This window comes from Triticum aestivum, chromosome 2D (assembly GCF_018294505.1).
Source record: "Triticum aestivum cultivar Chinese Spring chromosome 2D, IWGSC CS RefSeq v2.1, whole genome shotgun sequence".
Classification (NCBI taxonomy): domain Eukaryota; kingdom Viridiplantae; phylum Streptophyta; class Magnoliopsida; order Poales; family Poaceae; genus Triticum; species Triticum aestivum.
Window position 1 is genome coordinate 516,577,856 of NC_057799.1, and position 6,000 is coordinate 516,583,855.

Genomic DNA, 6,000 nt, shown 5'->3' on the forward strand with positions numbered 1-6,000 from the left:
AGAGGTGATTCAACATCATTTAAGGGTATGCCCCAATGTGCGCCCTATGAAGCAGCGGGCGAGACGGCAGTCCATGGAGAAGCAGGCCTTCATCGTCCAAGAAACCCGCAAGTTGGAGGCGGCGGGTTCCATTCGCGAGGTTCGATACCCTGAATGGCTGGCGAACCCCGTCGTAGTGCCGAAGACAGGCGGGAAGGAGCGAATGTGCGTCGACTTCACCAAACTCAACAAGGCCTGCCCCCAAGATTTGTTCCCGCTCCCACGCATCGATCAGATCATCGACTCCACCACCGAGTGCGACCTGCTGTGCTTCCTGGATGCGTTCTCAGGGTATCACCAGATCAAGATGGCGGTAGAAGATGTAGAGAAGACAACCTTCCTGACCCCGTGTGGGGTGTACTGCTACACCTGCATGCCTTTCGGACCGCGTAACGTGGGCGCGACCTTTCAGCGGCTGATGCACATCGCCTTGGGGAGGCAGCTCGGGTGAAACATGGAGGGCTATGTCGACGACATTGTGGTGAAGTCTCGGGAGGCAAGGACCTTGATTCAAGACCTAGAGGAGACCTTTGCGAGCCTGTGCCAGGTGAACTTGCGGTTTAACCCGGAGAAGTGCGTGTTCGGTATCCCTTTCGGCAAGCTGTTGGGCTTCCTCGTGTCCCACAGAGGGATCGAGGCGAACCCAGAGAAGATCAAGGCCATTGAGGACATGAGCCCACCGCAGACCCTTAAGGAAATGCAGAAGCTAGCTGGTCGGGTAATTGCGTTGGGACGCTTCATCTCCAAGCTAGGAGAGCGCGCCCTACCCTTCTTCAAGCTAATGAAGAAGAAGGGCCCATTCGAGTGGACCCCGGAGGCCGACCGAGCTTTTCAAGACCTCAAGAGATACCTGACTAGCCCACCGGTGATGGTGGCGCCACGACCTCTCGAGCCCCTAGTGCTCTACCTTGTCGCTACCCCATACTCCGCCAGCGCAGCACTGGTGGCGGTTCGGGAGGAGCAGCAAGCCAAGGGTGCGCTACGCCAGGCTACAGCTGAAATGACGCAAGATCAGGAAGGCGCCGCGAGAGCCTTAGCGGCGTCAACAGAAGACCAAGCTCGGCAGGACGGCATCATCGAGATTCCCGCAAGCGATCAGGCGTCAGGAGTCTCACCACCTTAGGAGACGTCCCAACTCTCGCAAGACACGAGCCTCAACAGTGCGCCAGTGTTGCGGGACGCGAGGGTGTGATATCCTATGCCTTAGAAGCTCCTGCTCGCGCTCTTGGTGGCCTCGCGCAAGATGCGGCACTACTTCCAGGGCCATCCCATCAAGGTTGTCTCAGCCTACCCATTGGAGAGGGTGCTCAAGAGCCCCAACTCTGCTAGAAGGATCGCCGAGTGGAACATCGAGCTGCAAGCATTCCAGTTAGAGTTCAGCACTACCAGGGTCATCAAGGGAGCCGCGCTCGCTGATTTTGTGGCAGAGTGGATGGACGCTCCGACACTTGAAGTAGGCGAAGACCGGTCCACCTCACCAGGAAGCGAGGCGCCAGACGGTTGGGTCATGGACTTCGATGGCGCCTTCGCGCATTAGGGCACGGGGGCTGGAGCGGTACTCATCTCGCCCACTCAGGACAAGCTCTATTATGTAGTGCAGCTCTGCTTTCAGTAGGGCGAGAAGGTCTCCAACAACATCGCAGAATATGAAGGCCTCATAGCCAGCTTGAAGGCCGCCGCAGCTCTGGGGGTGAAGCGCCTCACCGTTAGGGGCGACTCACAGCTCCTCGTCAATTTCTCCAACAAAGTGTACGAGCCAAAGGACGAGCACATGGAGGCATACCTCGCGGAAGTGCGTAAGATGGAAAAGCAGTTCCTGGGCCTGGAGTTGCAGCATGTGCCTCGTGGCACCAGCAAGGAAGCCGATGACATCGCCAGGAGGGCGTCCAAGCGGCAGCCCCAAGAGCCCGGCATCTTCGAGGAGCGGCTCTTCAAGCCGTCAGCAACGCCACCACTTTCAAGCACAGCTCAGCCTCGGGAGGAGCTCCCACAGCCGCCTGCCACTAGAGCCCCAGCCTGTGGCCCGACATTAGGAGCTCGCCTGCTCTTGGCGCTCGAGCCTTAGGAGGGATGCTGGACCAAGGAATTCAAGGAATATCTGATGAAAAGGGCGCTGCCGGAGAAGGAGGAGGACGCAGAGCACGTGGCCCGACAAGCCACGGCGTACTGCATCTGGGACGGTGAGTTGTACAGGAAGCGGCCAAATGATGTTTCACTGCGTTGCATTTCCAAAGACCAGGGGAAGGAGTTGCTAATTGACATACACGGCGGGGACTGCGGGCACCATTCGTCATCACGGACCCTCGTCGGCAAGGTATTCCGCAGCGGATTCTACTGGCCCACGACGCTCAACAATGCGGCCGAGCTGGTGAAGTCCTGCGAAGCCTGCCAGTTCCACGCCAAGCAGATCCATCAGCCAGCTCAAGGCCTCCACACCATCCCACTCACGTGGCCGTTCACGGTTTGGGGGCTGGACATCTTGGGCCCGTTCCCTCGAGGGCCTTGGGGCTACCGCTACCTCTACATCGCCATCGACAAGTTTACCAAGTGGGCAGAAGTGGAAGCCGTCCGCACCATCCCAGCTGGCTCTGCTGTCAAGTTCATCAAGGGCCTCGTGAGCCGCTTCGGGGTTCCCAACCTCATCATCACAGATAACGGCTCGCAATTCACTAGTAACCTCTTCAAAACCTACTGTGCTAACCTTGGAACACAGATTTGCTACGCTTCAGTGGCACACCCCAGGAGCAATGGTCAGCCGAACGCGCCGACGCAGAGGTCCTGAGGGGCCTCAAGACCAGGACCTTCAAGAAGAAGTTCGAGGCCTGCGGCAGGGGCTGGCACGACGAGCTCTAGTCCGTGCTATGGTCCATCCGCACCACCGCCACCAAGCCAACGGGCGAGACCCGATTCTTCCTTGTCTATGGAGCCGAAGCGGTCCTTCCTCACGAGGTCAAGCATCATTCTGCACGGGTCCTGGCGTTTGATGAAACACAGCAGGACGCCACGCGGGGGATGGACCTCGTGCTGGGGGAGGAACATCGTCGCGTAGCCGCACTAAGGGGGGCAAGGTACCAGCAGGCGCTGCAGCGATATCACTGCCGCAACATCCGCTCAAGGACGCTCGAGGCGGGCGACCTCGTCCTGAGGCGGGTCCTCTCCAGGGAAGGGCCGCACAAGCTCTCACCTATGTGGGAGGGCCCGTTCAGGGTCGTCCATGTCTCCAGGCCTGGTGCCGCGCGCCTGGAGACGCAGGACGGGGTACCCATCCAGAACGCCTGGAACATCCAGCACCTCCGGAAGTTCTACCCATGAAGCAAGGCCCAGTGCCTGTGAAGAAAGGACCAGTGCCTGTGAAGAAGGCCCGGTGCCTGTGAAAAATCGTCGCCCGTCACACTCCCACGTAATAATGAGTGGGGTTGTACACGCCCCGGAGTCTCAGAGTACCGCCCTCGGGCCTCGGGGGCTCCCTCCCACGCCTAGTGGCAGCACTTAGCTCCGCGCTGGTGAGAAGACTGAAGACTAGATTAGGTGCCGGACGCGGCTTGTCATTTGCTTTCCGTAGTTGGCTCGCCTTCTCTTAACCGAAGTTTGCTTTTGTTGTTCCTTGCTGATTGGGTTCCATCGCCTTTTGCCGCCTTTCCCGACTCTGGTTCGCTTGTGTTCTCTCTCTCTCACATACCTCGCGAAGGGGGCTAGGCAGGCGCCCTCGCGAGTGTTTTTCTTTCTCTCTGCCTTCTCGCGAGCCACCCTCGTTCGAGCCCGCAAGCGGGCGCATCTCTCCTAATCCGTGCCCCTCGGGAACCGCGATATGAAGCGTCGGGTCAAGGCTTGGGTGAACGATAAATCTCCTAGCAAGCTTCCTAACGAATTTTTTGCAGTTCCTGAGCAATCACAGACCACTAGGTCAAGATGGGCACGAGGAAATAAATGCCTCATAAAGAGGAGGCCGCCCCGAACGCACCAAGCTAAGTTATCTCAGCACAAAATAACAACATAGCACGGAAACAACAAGCGTAGCATAATGATTGAGAAGTCATGGTTCGGTACATGCCCCTTCGGGTCCATACTGGTTTCATTTTGGTGCAGGAAGAAAAAGAGGAACAAAAAAAGCGGTGCTCGCCCCTGCAGCAGTCCTCAGGAGCAGGCCCTTGGCGACATCTCGAGTTTAGTCGGACCCCTCCTCGCACTTCACGGATGCACAGTGATGAGACGACCCGCTATCACCTTTGAAGAGGGCGCGGTGACGTGGCGGCTGGTCGTAGCCGCCACTGCTGGAACTGTCGCTAAGAGAGGAGCCACCGTAGCCGGACGAGCCACGGCCGGCGGGTCCGCCCTCCTCCTCGTCCCGACCATCGCCAAGGCCGAGCACCTCCTCGCCGTCGTTCACCTCACGGCAGCATCCGTGCGGGGACCGTCTTCCCCGAATACCCTCACGTAGAGGGTCGCGTCGCCATGAAACTTGAAGTGGAGGGTGCACCGCCTGCCCAGGCCGTGCGCGCGGGCGAACGTCTGCCAGCCGCGGGCTAGAGCTATGTTGCCCGCGACGGAGACCTCGACCGCAACCCAAGAAGCCCGGCTGCAGCAACCGTCTGCCTGCAGCCAGACCGGGACCTCTTGAGCATCGCGCCTCAGGAGCTCTCACCAGACCTCAGGCTGCTCACCTCCTGGCCTTGACCACGGCATCGCGACCTGGCATACCAGCGATGTCTACAGCCTGCCTGGGGATTGGGACCTGTCGGCGTAGAGCGCTAAGCTACCACAAGGTTGGAAAGGGGGGACCAAGGCGAAGCAAGACACGCATTCGTAAATCTTTGTAATAAGGATGAAATTGACACAAAAGGCATTACAGACCCTTTACATGCCCCCATGGGGTTCACCTCGATTCCTCGCAGGGAACAAAAGAAGAAGGTTCCTAGGAGCCGTATCTACAAGCATCGCCGCCGACGCCGTCATCAACAGTGGGCCACGAGAGGTGACGCCAACCCCATCCAGATCAACGGAGGCGACGGGCGGATGCCGCTGCCGCGCTCCGGGCACGGCGAGAGCTCGGGGGCACGTAGCTGTCGTCGCTCATCTCTGGAGTCTCATAGGGCTCGGGAGAGTCGCTAGACTCCAAGGCGCCATCGTTGCTGTCGGAGGAACTGCCGGCGAGGCCAGCGGCGGGCCCGGTGCCTGCCGCCGCGCCGTCCCGACGGCCCCCTCCAGGGCAGCACTCTAGGCGGCGGCCTTCCTTGTCGAAGACCTTGAAGAACGTTGTGGAAGCACCGTCATACTCGAAGTGGATGGCGAGGGCGCCCTCCGCGCGGCAGGCGCGGGTGACCTCGCCCATCCACGGGTCATGAAGATCTTGCCCGGGGAGACGACCTCAACCTCCGCTCCCGTCGCCGGGGCATCGCACTCAGCGTGCTGCAGCCACAGCTCGAGTGGCCCCCTCGGCGGCATCTCTTCGGCGAAGAACTGCGGGAATCGGATCCAGGAGCGCGGTGGCATCACCGCCCACACCACAAGCTCGCGTGAGGAGCCCTCGGCGTGAGTTCGCGGGGCAGCGCACTACAAAAAAAGACACATCCGTGACATTTTGGGCCGAACGATTTTTTTTTTCTGTCATACATATGACACTTCTATGACGATAATTGTGACAAAACCCGGTATCATCATAGATGTGGTGGGCTCCTACTTCTATGACAAAAAATCATGACAGAAAATGGCCTTTTCGTCCTGGGCGGGCCAGAGATGCAGCTGCATGACATTCTTTGGGCCGTCCATGACGGAAAAAACAGTGGTAGAAGCGAGGGCGAGGAAAATTTCGGGGAGTTCCCGGTTACGGTGGGAGGTCGGGGGCCGAGCGATGCGCGTTTCTCTCGTACACGTACGCGCGTGTGTGCGAGGCGTTGGCTCTAACTGAACCCGAGCGAGGCGTTGGGCTCTAACTGAACCCGAGCGATTGCACTACAGGCTACG